This window comes from Gymnoscopelus braueri (genome assembly GCF_963280865.1).
Source record: "Gymnoscopelus braueri genome assembly, chromosome: 14".
In the NCBI taxonomy this organism is placed as follows: domain Eukaryota; kingdom Metazoa; phylum Chordata; class Actinopteri; order Myctophiformes; family Myctophidae; genus Gymnoscopelus; species Gymnoscopelus braueri.
The window spans coordinates 12,545,187-12,559,508 of NC_137619.1; the positions used below are offsets into that span (position 1 = coordinate 12,545,187).

General features: G+C 41.8%; 1 protein-coding gene across 2 annotated transcripts in view; it reads left to right on the forward strand.

Moving 5' to 3' along the window:
• Positions 1 to 14,322, forward strand: part of LOC308099802 (cGMP-dependent protein kinase 1) — a gene marked incomplete at its 5' end in the record, with an annotated part of 171,419 nt that overhangs the window by 14,104 nt on the left and 142,993 nt on the right. The window lies entirely within an intron of this gene.

The following is a 14,322-nucleotide window of genomic DNA, read 5'->3' on the forward strand; positions in this document are numbered from 1 at the left end:
CGGGAAACGGAAATGCACCGGTTTCCTGTTTGGCCAGGAACTACCGCACCGGTTTCCTGTTTGTCCAGGAACTACCGCGCTAATAACAAAAAGGAATGTCACGCTGTTTTTAAGAGATTGTAGGATTTGAAGATCGAAAAACAACAGAAAAAGAAAACACAGCTCACGGTAACTAAAGCTCCACTGGCTAAGAGAAACGATCCACAGATAGTATAAAACAATAAAAAGAACGCTTTTTGAAACGCTTCTGTCTTCCGGTGAAAACAAATGGAATTCTGGGTAACGCAGGAATAAACGGACCAGCAGAGGCTGCTAAAAATCGTTATTTGTGGACCTGCATTGTATTACTTTAAATACAACTTTTTAAGTTCGTTTTCTACCCATGGAAGAGTGGGAATGTGTTCAACATTTTGACATGACATGTTCTGTCAAACAATCAATCAGATGTCACAGTAATACAAAAAGCCTATTGTACGGAAAAGTCTCTTGCAAAGTGCCTTGAATGTAAGGCCCCTTTGAAACGACTTTAAATAATACATTTTGGCATTGTTTTATATTGATTAGAACAGAGTAGAGCGGGTGTTTATTCAGTAGCGTGAGGATCGATATTTCTCCTAGAGTAACAGCTAAGACAAGTTATTCTGGTCTGTAGAGTTGATGCTTAAGTATCAAGGTTGTCTCCTGAGTGAATAACCTTTGCTGATGGCGTTGTTCATTAAAATAGAAGTTGTTTTTTATTTTTTGTTTGAATCAAGATTGTTTATTTTTCTTTTCGCCAAGTAGTGACTCTTCTTCTCGTTATCTTTTCTGCAAGGTCGATGGAATGTTTTTGTCTCCCTTTCTCAATGGTGTAAAGCAACCAAGTACATTTACTCCAGTAAGACTGTATTTAAATAAGTTCAATGGTACTTTTACTTTACTCGAGTATTTACTTTATACTTCTACTCTATACTTCTACTCTACTTTACACTACAACTCAGGTCAAATGTTGTACTTTTTACTCCACTCAAATTAGTAACTGCTTACTGTTACAGCTTTAGTTACTATTTACTTTATATTTGATTATTAATACTAAAGAAGCACAAGCACAACATCAAGCACTATTTTATACTTCAGCTATTCAGAAATAGCCAATCTATAATCTCACAACGGCTCATGATGCATTGTGAGCCCGTAGATGTGCTATTTTCGTTTAGTACTTTAAAGTTGTACAATGCAGAATCACAAATAACGATTTTTAGCAACCTCTGCTGGTCACTACCGTCACTGCATACAATTTCCGTAGTCCTCGATTACCCAGAATTCCATTCGTTTTCACCGGAAGCCGGAAGCGTTTCAAAAAGCGATCTTTTAATTGTTTTATACTATCTACGGATCGTTTCTCTTAGCCAGTGGAGCATTAGTTACCATGAGCTGTGCTTTCTTTTTCTATTCTTTTTCGATCTTCCAATCCTACATTCTCTTGAAATCAGCGTGAGGTTCCTTTTTGTTATTAGCGCGGTAGTTCCTGGCCAAACAGGAAACCGTTGCGGTATTTCCTGGCCGACGTCATGACGTCGGCCAGGACGTCGGCCACGACGTCATGACGTTGGCCAGGAACGCCATTTTCCCGGGAAAGTCCCCCCGGTCCACGTTCAATAGAAAATATATAAATAAAAAGCTTCCGGGGGTGAAATTCATGGAGTGGGTGTAGTGAAACTTTTGCCACTCACAAAAGATATACAATTTAACTTTAGTTTTGTTGAAAACGTTACCTAGTATGCCTTTAAGTATATTTTGTTGCCAATACCTTTGTACTTTTAATCCAGTAACATTTTTAATACAGACAGTTTACTTGTAACAGAGTATTTCTACTATTGTGGTGGTATTGGTACTTTTACTTAAGTAAAGAAAAAACTTATTTTGAATCATCATTCTTGTTTTTCTCTTTGCCAGGTAGTGATTCTTCATCTCGTTATCTTTTCTGCAAGTTCGATGGAATGTATCCGTCTCTCTCTGCCTGTCTCTCTCTCTCTCACACACACACACACTCTCTGTCTTAGCCTCTCCCACTATTCTGCCACCCCTCTCTCTCCTTTTTCCCTCTAAAAGAGCATAGTTTCTCCTTTTAAGGAAGGCCCGTACTGTACTGTACATGCTGCAGTCCCCAAACTTGACTGGCGGGATCAAGGCAAATATATCTTCTCTCTTTACAAAGGAGAGGAAGGCTGGTGTTTTTATAAGGGGCTATAGCTGGCTGACGGCACGGGAGGACAAACACACATGAACATTGTCATCATGCGGAGGCTCCGCTCAGGGGGTCCTGGTCTGGTCTTCACGCCTTTCCTGGAGGGTCTGCTTAGAGCAGGGGTCTTCAACATGCAACAGGGGGTAGAGTTACTACAGGGGGGGCTGCCTAATATTTGTGTGATTTTTTTTTTTTTTTTTTTTTACATTAACCACTAGCATCCCTATTCTGAGGGGAACATTAGCCGAAAATAGCAGATCTACAAGCTCACAACACCTCATGCCGCGAGGCGTTTAATCTGCAACACAATTTTGTACAACATGTAGTGGAGGTCCCTGCTTCATCTCTCTCTCAGTTAAGGGGTCCTTGGCTTGCCAAACGTTGAAGAGCCCTGGCTTGAAAACCTTTTGGGAAATGGAAATTACTTGGGAAAGTATAGCCCATAAACCCCATAAACCTTTTTAATTTCAAGGACCCCTAGTCTGATAATGCATTAGGGCACGGACCCCCATTTTATATGATTTTTCTTTTCTTTTTTTAATCTCTGGGACCCCAATCTACACTGTAAAATAATCAGTGTTGATCTAACTTTGGGAGTATAAGTCAATTGGATTTGACTGTGCAGTAGTGCCTTGGTTCTCAAAGTAGGGTCCGGGGAATTAGTTAATGTAGTGTCACAATCATTTTAACCATATTTTACAGTTTGGCTGTTCAAAAATGGCAGATCTACAAGCTCATGAGCTTGTAGATCTGCTATCTTTTTTTTTAATCGTGAACACCTTGAATATATATATTTTCTAAAGCGAACATTTGTAACTCAAATCTTTGCTTCTGGGGGTCCCTGGAACTAAATATTTTATATTTGTGGGCGTCCTTAACACGGAAACGTTTGAGAACCACTGCAGTAGCGGGCACAAGAGCTTGTTGCACAGTTGGTGAGAAAAGGGGTTGGTTGGAAGGGTGAGTGCAATGCACGATCTAGTTCTCACAGATTGATGCCTACAGATTTGAAATCATGGGAAGGAAGGAGCCCCCCCCACCTCCGAGTCTATTCCCAAAGTGCTTATGAGCTGTAGAGTGCTTCCTCTTCATGAATTGGGGTCGAAACGTCTCCGCTTCGAAGAGTCGGGATAACCCCATTACATGTTATTATTAGCCTCTTTCTTCAAGTCGTCTCTCTTCAAAACCATGTCAGCTGTCTCTCATTTGAGTGACTTCTCTAGTGATGTTTAATTAGAGTGCACAATTAAAGGGGAATACCACTCATTTTCAACATTGAACTATGGGTTAGGGTATTTGGATACTTTTGGCTCCGCCCCCTCAGCCAAAAGTACACCCTGCGTATGTCACTGATCACATGACCTCAATCAATTATCCAGTTCTAGGCAACATAGAAGGGGAGCGGGGACTTTTTTTCTTATTTCCACACACAGCTCCAAGGTGTATTAAAGACATAGTTCAATGTTGAAAATGAGTGGTCTTCCCCTTTAAAGGGTGTGTAAGTGTTTTTTTTTGTTAAAGTTATAGATCTATATTCAATTTCTTTTTTTCGTCGCTTCCATTTTCACTTGTTTATCCTGTATGCTTTCTCTGTTGTGATTGGATAAAATTGGTATCTCGACCTGAGGTACCCATTTGTTTACTAAAGAGCTAGAGATAGAGATAACTATTGGAAATTTGGAATATAGAGCTATTTAACACTTAATTTAAACAAAACAAAAAAAACCACTTACGTTCCCTTTAATCGAAAGTAGTTGAAAATTTAGCGTTTGGTTTTATTTTTCCATTATTTAGCTGTGAACCGTGGCCGTTTAATTTGAGTCAGCTGTGAGCTGTTGTACAATGCCCTAGTTCAGTGGTTCTCAAACTTTTTTAATTTCAAAGATCAGCCATAAATCATTTGGTTCCATTTGTACACTCTCAGAGTTACAAACCTTGTAACGGTCCATTTGGAATACTGTCATGCACTAGGGTAACACATGGCAAAAAGAGGGAGTCCACACAAGGTCAACGTTTAAATTATATTTATTATTCAGAATTAAAGAATGTAATCATAATCAAAAGCAAAGCAAGTATGAGATGTGAGTAAGTCAGTAATCAGTAATGTAATGCAGTGTATGGATGTGTGGAATGTGCTGTGCGAGTGTTGTATAAGGTGTGTAAAGGAACTGAAAACAAAAGGGTTAGGCCCCACAGGCCAGGTAGCAGAGATCCTGCTTTCAGGGAGGAGAGAGAGAGAATGAGAGGTTGTGGGAGAGCTCCCTATATACTCTCCCAAACCACCTCACCCAGCTGCACCCAGTTGGTCTAACGGCCTGCCTCACTCCACCCTACTCACTCAGGCTGCCGGCTAGCCATCAGTGAAGGCAGAGGGGGCAGGGCCGTCACACCCCCCTCCATAAGAATGTGGTTCCACCACATTAACTAAAGAAATACAAAAAAACAATTAGCAACCAACAAAATCAAAGTGACAACATTTCACTGTACACTTTTCTAATAAAGTAAAATAGCCACCTTACAATTTTTAGATTATTGTAACCAAGCCCCTACAGCCCACAATATCCATTAACAAACTCACCATAACTAAGGTTTACCAAAAACAAATTTGCAACTGTATGCTATCCATACAACCACCCACTCACCCCCTCAGTCACCTGTAAGAACAGTATTAAGAGTGATGAGTGACAGTGCATCCATAACTACCTGTTACTCCACTTTGCCACACCATCCTGCCTCCAGCCTCAGCAACCTTGTGCACAGGAGCAATTTAAGAGAGCCGAAGACAGGATAGTCTCTAGTGGAGAAAAACAAGACATTTACGATAAATAACATAACAGTTCAACACATAAGCCTAATGTACACGTGACAGTGCATCTGCCATCACGTTTAAAGAACCTTTTATATGGCGAATATCCATGTTGTAGGGCTGCAAAAATAATGCCCATCGCATTAACCTCTGATTTGGATTCTGCAGCGACTTCAAAAATGTCAGTGGATTGTGATCTGTGTAGACCACCAGTGGAGTTAAACCAGAACCCAAATATACATCAAAGTGTTGCAAAGCTAATATTAGGGCCAAAGCCTCCTTCTCAATAACTGAATAGTTAAGTTGATACGTATTGAACTTTCGTGAAAAGAAAGCCACCACTCTGTCCAAACCCTGCTCATCTGCTTGCAAAAGCGCAGCTCCAGCACCCACATTTGAAGCATCTACTTGTAATGAAAAGGACTCCTCCAACCGTGGAGCGGCCAGTACAGGAGTTGAACACAACAGAGCCTTGAGATTCTTGAACGCCAACTGACATCTAGTTGACCAGATAAATTTAGCATCTTTTTTAAACAATCTGGTTAATGGCTCAGCCACGGACGAAAAGTTTCTACAGAAACTCCTATAATATCCTACAAGTCCCATAAAACGGAGCAACTCTTTCTTCGTAGTTGGAGGAGGATATTCAATGATTGCCTTTACCTTATCCTGAACCATGCGCACACTTCCTTGCCCGACCACCTTGCCCAAATAAGTTACAGTTGCTCTTGCAAACTCACATTTAGCCAAATTGATTGTCAATCGTGCCCAGACCAACCTCTCAAAGAGGGCTTTCGTACGTTGCACGTGCTCAGACCAGGTATCGCTGTAGATTACCACATCGTCAAGGTATACGGCGCATCCCTCTAAACCAGCCACCACTCGATTCATGAGGCGCTGAAAAGTTGCGGGCGCATTGCGCAGACCAAAAGGCATAACAGTGTATTTGAATAAACCAGATGGTGTAATGAAAGCGCATATTTCCTGTGCTCGCTTCGACAGAGGGACTTGCCAATATCCTTTTAAAAGGTCAAATGTACTCACATAAGTAGCTGATCCCACCTCATCTATACAATCTTCCATTCGTGGAAGGGGAAAAGCATCTGGCTTTGTGATATTATTGACCTTTCGATAGTCTGTGCACAGTCTATAGGTCTTATCAGGCTTACCAACCAATAGGCAAGGCGATGCCCAGCTTGAGCTGCATGGTTCAGCAATATGGTTGTCCAGCATATACTGGACCTCTTTGTTCAAATGTCTACGTTTTTCAGGTGACACCCGATAAAAACGCTGTCTTATAGGTACTGTATCCTCCAACTCCACATCATGCTCAATGAGATGCGTAACCGTGGGCACATCTTGTAACAGAGTAGGATAACCGTTAATAAGAGCCAACAACTCAGAACGTTTATCATCATCCAAATAGGCCAAATTAGAATCAAGCTTACTCAAGGACTCAGTATTGTTCAACCGACCCTGTAAAATGACATCAGGAGTCTCGCCCTCCTCTGGATTAACTACCAGAGCTGAAGACCCAGCTACCCTGGTTGTACAAAGACATGCATTCACTGTTTCCCCATCAGCTTGATTGGAGTAATATGATTTTAGCAGATTTGCATGACACAGCTTAGTCTTCTTTCTGTTGTCTGGAGTAGCTATGATGTAATTCTGCTCTGTCTCCTGTCTCACAACAGTGTAAGGCCCACTGAATTTTGCCTGGAAAGGAGAACTCACTATCGGCTGAAGGAGCAAAACTTGATCTCCAGCTTTAAACTGCTTAGGCTCTGTACGCCTGTCATAAAGAGACTTCATTTTCCTCTGTGACTGTCCTAACTTCTCTTTTGCACTTTCCACCGCCAAAATCAACCTGTGTCTAAACCCATTGACATAGTCAAGAAGACTTTTAGGGGTTTCAGCTACTTTCCAGCTGTCCTCTAAAATAGCCATGGGACCTCGAACTTTGTGACCAAACACTAGATCATTCGGGCTGAAACCTGTGCTTTCCTGGACTACCTCTCTAGAAGCCAACAAGAGCCACGGTAACCCCTCCTCCCAATCTCGCCCCAGTTCTGTACAGTATGAGCGCAGCATGGACTTAAGGGTTTGATGGAACCGCTCTAAGGCCCCCTGTGACTGAGCATGATAAGCTGAAGCCTTATTATGCTTAACATGAAGCTGCTTGAGAACCTCGGCAAACATACGGGAGGTGAAATTAGAACCCTGGTCGCTCTGTATGATCTTAGGTATCCCGAAGACCGAGATGAACTGTGTCAAGGCTTTCACAACCGACTTGGTGGTTATGGTTCTAAGTGGATAAGCTGCTGGGTAACGCGTTACTTGGCACATAACTGTGAGCAAATATGTATGGCCCAGCTTTGAACGAGGCAACGGCCCAACACAGTCAATAATGAGATGTTCAAATGGTTTCTCCACTGCAGGAATTGGACACAGTGGAGCTGGCTTTATTGACTGGTTCGGCTTGCTCGTCAACTGACAAGTATGACACTTTTTGATGTATGCTGCAATGTCACGCTTCAAACGGGGCCAAAAACAATATCGCAACACCCGATCATAGGTTTTCTTTACACCCTGATGCCCAGCAACATTATCATGACACGTTTGTAAGACCAATGTCCGAAATTTATTCGGAACCACAAACTGAAAGATTGGATCCCCCCCAAGAGCTTCTGCTTGAGGAACCCACTTGCGAAACAGCAAGCCATCCTGCAGAAAATACCCATGTACACTACTGTTTATCTTGTCAAAAGACATGGCTTTGTCAAACAGCTCTTGCAAACTAGGATCATTTTTCTGTTCTACAGCCAAATCCACCTGTGACATAGATTTAAACTGTTCAGGCAAAGTCAAGTCAAATGTACCACAACCCACCTCCTGATCGGCACTTTGGAGATCATGTGAGGCAGCCATGGCACGTGTAACAACGCAAGCTGGATATACCACTGCAACATCAGACACATTGTCCTGTTGAACAGCCCCAGGCCACTTTCTAGTTACTACATTGGGTACCTGATCAGCCCATACTCGTTCCCCACAGAGGTCGTTACCGAGAATGATGTCCACCCCTGCCACAGGCAACTCTGGCCGCACCCCCATGTGAACTTCTCCCTTAACCAAGTCTGAAATGAGAGACATTTTATGCACTGGAACTGGAAACACAAACATGCCCATTCCCTGAATCAAAATGCTCTCCCCCGTATCAGTTTCCGTTGCAAAAGGTAAAACACCCTCTCTTACAAAGGAATCCAATGAGCCACAGTCTCTTAGCACCCTCACTGGCACCTGTTTGTCACTTCCTGTTACTGATATGAACCCCTTGGAAATAAATGGCAAATATGCATTAGCAGTCTTAGGCTTCAATAGCGCACTCTGCTGTCCTACAGGCAAAGCCACTGGGCTGAGTGAGTTGGTCAAGGCAGATGGTTTAACCTGTGAGCCGGTGAACCTCTCCTTAGATTTAAGGACTGGACATTCCTTTTTCCAATGTCCGTTTGCTTTACAATAATGACATAAGCCCACTGCTTTGTCATTCGTGCCTGGTGTCACCCTGTTGTCAACTCTGTTGTCAACTCTGTTGTCGAACCTGTGGCCATGAAACTCTGTTCCGGTCTTTACCCGGGGAAATCTCTCTCTGTACACTTTCTCTGTACTTTGACCACTGTAATTACTCTTGTGAATTAAAACGTACTCATCTGCTAAAACTGCTGCCTCGGCTGGAGTTTTTACCTTACTCTCAGTTACATACGTAGCAACATTAGCAGGTAGAGTGTTCTTGAACTGTTCCATTACCACTAGGTCAAATAGTTGTTCGAAGTTCTCAACCTCTGATGAAGAACACCAGCGTGCAAATTGTGTAGTCAAATCTCTTACAAATTCTACATGAGTCTGTTTGTCACGTTTTCTCCAGGTACGACATCGCTGCCTGTATGCCTCTGGCACTAACTCATACATTTTTAACACTGCTGCCTTGACTTTTACATAGCTCCTACTATCCATAGGACTTAAAGCAGCGAATGCTTCCTGAGCTTTCCCTGTGAGAATGGACTGTAACATTAAGGCGCGATCTGTGTCTGGCCAGTTACGTGCATCCGCAACTCTGTCAAATAATAAAAAGAATGTATCGGGATCCTTTTCGTTAAATTTGGGAAGTAGTCTGAGGTTAATGCCAATGTCAGAAGTTTTTACACTCCCTCTCCTCTCAGTATTACCAGTGAACAGTGCGTCTGATGATAATATACCCTGTTGGATCATGTCTAGCTTTTTGTATTCCACATCCAACCTAGCCGTCTCAATTTGTTGTTTAATTTTTTCCACTTCCAACACATGCTGCTGTTTTACCAACACATGCTGCTGTTTTAACAATAAAAGCTCCTTTCTCTCTTTGAACCCCATACTGGATTCTCCCACAGCTCCATCTTCCTCATCATCTTCCTCCTCATCTTCCTCAACTTCCTCAACTGGCTGAAGGATCCCCTTCGCCACTAAGCCTGTCAATATACTGGCCTTCACAGGTGCCTTGAGCTTTTCTGTCACAGGAATGTCATAATAAGCGGCTACCAACATTAACTGTTCCTTGGTACAGAGGTTCAACAGTTCCACTGATGGAGTTTTAACAAAATTTTCCATGACTAAAATTTGTTTGTGCAGATTACTCAACAAAACTCAGTGCTGGTCTGTGTAACACAAGGTGCAGATGAACTTCACAAAAATAGGAACAAACCCCCCCCTAACTTATCTAATATACAGTACTAGTCTACCTAGCTACCTTAACCTACCAGTCGGCACCCGAGCATGAGGAATGCTCCCCTCCAGCCACCTATTGTGACCCTCGAGATCCGCCGCTATTCAAACACTAATTACATCAAAGAAAAAAAACAACCGGTACCCTAACTGGCACCGGTCGCTCAGGGATTTGTTCCCAACTTTTTGTTCTGTTCACTACCCCCCGTAATACCCATCCCAACACCTACCTTGTAGTCTGCACACCGGGGCCAAATGCTCTCTCTCCCCAGCTCCTAACAAAACAAACAAACTTGTGTGAAACTCCCAAACAAACAAATTCCAAAGCAATTTCAAATCATCTGATCAAATCTAAATTTCCAAACAAACCAAGTGACTTTTAAGACGAGCCCCCATTTTGTCATGCACTAGGGTAACACATGGCAAAAAGAGGGAGTCCACACAAGGTCAACGTTTAAATTATATTTATTATTCAGAATTAAAGAATGTAATCATAATCAAAAGCAAAGCAAGTATGAGATGTGAGTAAGTCAGTAATCAGTAATGTAATGCAGTGTATGGATGTGTGGAATGTGCTGTGCGAGTGTTGTATAAGGTGTGTAAAGGAACTGAAAACAAAAGGGTTAGGCCCCACAGGCCAGGTAGCAGAGATCCTGCTTTCAGGGAGGAGAGAGAGAGAATGAGAGGTTGTGGGAGAGCTCCCTATATACTCTCCCAAACCACCTCACCCAGCTGCACCCAGTTGGTCTAACGGCCTGCCTCACTCCACCCTACTCACTCAGGCTGCCGGCTAGCCATCAGTGAAGGCAGAGGGGGCAGGGCCGTCACAATACCCTCAAGGAACCCTGAGGGTCCCTGGACCCCACTTTGAGAAGCACTGGCCTAGTTTCCTCCAAATTACCGCACACCGAGGTTAACTAGAACACCGTACAAGACGTCTTCCCCATCCATCAGGCTCACAGAGGCCCAATAAAACCAACAATATAAATGGTTCTGAGAAACGGTTTCCTAATGTTTTTAAACCAGTGGTTCTTGAAAATGTTCATGCAAGGACCCCCCAATTAATATGTATTTGTCCACGGACCCCGCATCAAAAATATTTTGTGCCAGGCACCCCGTGCCAGATTTGTGTTGTTCAAATCTTTCAACATTTTCCCATTTTCGTCTATTTTCAAATATCCGATGCATATAGGTTAGGTTTTAAGTGCTCATGTAGCCTATAGACGAATCCACACAGCGCTCCCCTGGCACAATCATAACTGCGGTGTCAGAATGCACACTGCAGCAGGAGTCTGACACCGTAGCGCTCTGTGGATTTGTCTATAGTCGCTTCTTTTGGGCTGGTTTTCGTAGACCTGGTTGCTTATTTCTCTCGCAACATCTGGCAACACTGATGTCATGTGTGAGAGAGTGGCTCTAGTGTAGCAAAGCCTTTCAGTGAACAACACACACGATGCACAATAGCAGCAGAACCCTGACTCTGTCTGACCTGAATGGAATTGAACCTTATTGTGTGCTAGCAGAGTTTACCCTACTATTTCATGTCAAAATGGACTCTATGGTCTAAGATACCAAAGCTTCTCTGTCTGTCCCTCCATGGATGCTGGCCTGTCATTAACACATGACACACAGGCTCTCCATCACCTTAGAAACGTTTGGTGAAATCGCAGTCAGTGTGACTGACAATTGCTCTCACATACAGTATTTTTTACCGCTAAGGGTAGGTACAATAATTACATAAGCGCATGATTGGAATTATTTTAGATTATTATTTTAGATTATTTATGATTCAGAATCGTTTCATCTGTATGAATTCATTTGTTGACATTGTTTGGCCATAGTACATTTATTTTGATTATTGGGTACTGGTCATTGTCAATTGTTTATATCATTGCATTGTCACACAAAAGCATCAAAAGTAGCAGATCCGCAAGGTCGAAATGTGGCGCGAAGCGACGTGTTTTGCGCTTGTCGATGTGCAACTTTTTAAATTCTTTTTATTTGAATCCTGAAAAGTAACTGTTTTGGACGTATGAGGTTTCCACCCGACAGAGATGAGATATTGAAGTTATTTGTCATATCTGCCCTATGCAATTCTTGTTTATTGAGCCTGTAAGACAAACAGAAACGTAATTTGTATTTATATGTTCCAAAAACGCCAAAAAACACAATTAAATCCTTAATTGCAATTATTTGTACACATTTCATCATCGTGACAGACCTAGCCAATTGGCCTCCCAGTCCTGACCTGACCAAGCATGCGAATCCTAATGACGTATTCCTTTTATTTGTGTTATTTGGAGTGATGTCTCCTTTTATGCTTTCTTTGGGAATTAGGTTTTCTGTCCATCTTGTCCAAATTAGGAGTGCATCTTGTGTGGAGAGAGCTTTGAGCGGCTCTTGTGCTTTTTTGACTGGTGGTGTGTGTGTGTGTGTGTGTGTGTACACTCCCAAGCAGGAGACCACCACCAGTACATAAATGTTATCCTTTATGAGCAGGCTGGAGTACAGAAATGTTAGCCTTGTTATCCTTGCAGCCGTGCAGTCTGAAACCTCTGAAGGCTGAATAAATTGGGCTTTAGAAACTACCATAGCAAAAGGAACAGCCTTCTTCTTATTAACCCATTCAATCCGGGAACGCATCTCTGTCATTTTAGATTTCTTTGGCTATTCAAAAATAGCAGATATACAAGCTCATAGCACGGCACAGAGTCGGCATGTGAGCTTGTAGATCTGCTATTTTTGAAAATGTTTGAACATTTGTGCAAATCTTTGAATATATATCAATATTTTAAAGCGAACATTTGTAACTCAAATCTTTTACAAATCTTTGCTTTAAAAAATATATATTCAAAGATTTGCATACATTTTCACAATTTTTCAAAAATAGCAGATCTACAAGCTTGTAGTGCGGCACTCTGTGCCCCACTACGAGCTTGTAGATCTGCTATTTTTGAATAGCCAAAGAAATCTAAAATGACAGAGATGCGTTCCCAGTCTAAATGGGTTAAGGACAGGTAAAAAGATTTGTTCCATGCTTTGTGAAGAAAATGAAAATGAAAAATGGTTTCACCCTGAAGTCAGAATACACTGAACAGTGTGAATCACTAGTACGTCTTGGTCTTCTGGGCTATTGTGCTGCATCTTTGCTGTAATAATACGACATGACTAAATCCCCATCTAAAATGTTTCCAGTCCACCCTGGAAGAGGGTCCCATTTTTTGTCTGGACGATATTTTATTAATAAATTCAAAGTGTATGTTATGTAAACAGTGAGGTTCTCTTATAAGTCCTCCTAGGGTTTCTTACCTCACCGTCACAAGAACAATCTGTCATCTTTCCCAGGAAAGAAGAAGAACTATTATGTTATGCATATGTGTATATATATTCTAGGCCTGTCCCCGACTAAGGATTTGTTTAGTCGAATCTAATTGGCGACTAATTGCCATTAGTCGACTGGCAGTCAACTAATGCAATTTTTCTTTTCTTTTTTTTTTTTTTCTAGGGCCAAAAGCCATTTTATTTCAAAGGGCCATGTCTACACAGTTTGTTTTGTGTCTCCAGCAGAGTTTCTAGTGTCTCTATCTCTCTCTGGAAGAGGTTGCACATGAACTCTGCAGCCGCACTGAGGCGCTCCAACACAAACAATACCAATACAAAGACGAGGAATAAGAAGAATAAAGTGGAAGTTATGTGTGGTTGCAGGTGTACACTTGGCCAAAAAACAATTAAAAACATTTTTGTCCCTTTTTTTTTTTTTCTCGACTAGATTCGACTAAGAGACACGCAGTCGACTCGGACCCCCCGCGACTAACCAGTCGACTATTCGACTTATAGTCAGGGGATATTAGCAGAAAGATTTCCAATCTTGGAATAAATTCCTTACCAAAAACAATCTTCACCAATGTGTTTGTAAAGGTGTCTAGTAACACATCTCACAAAGACTGAAATTCAGTTTCCCTAGGAGAATTTTTGACAGCTGCTGAAAGTTGGGGTACCCACCATTTCCCTGCATTTCCATGCAGGGCAAAAAAAATCTAATTTTAATTCTGTTTTAAGTAGCATGTGAGGGGTCAAACTAGGGTGTTTTTATGATTCTGAATCCATTGCAAGCATTTGTTTTGCACCAAAACCACTCCTTGGGCTAAAAACGGCCATAGCCATCCTTGTCCAGGTATACTTTTTGTGTAAAAAGCCCATTGAGATTGGGCTGTTTTTAGCCCAAGGAGTGGTTTTGGTGCAAAACAAATGCTTGCAATGGATTCAGAATCATAAAAACACCCTAGTTTGACCCCTCACATGCTACTTAAAACAGAATAATTTTTTTTTTTTTTGCCCTGCATGGAAATGCAGGGAAATGGTGGGTACCCCAACTTTCAGCAGCTGTCAAAAATTCTCCTAGGGAAACTGAATTTCAGTCTTTGTGAGATGTGTTACTAGACACCTTTACAAACACATTGGTGAAGATTTTTTTTGGTAAGGAATTTATTCCAAGATTGGAAATCTTTCTGCTAATATCCCCTGACTATTA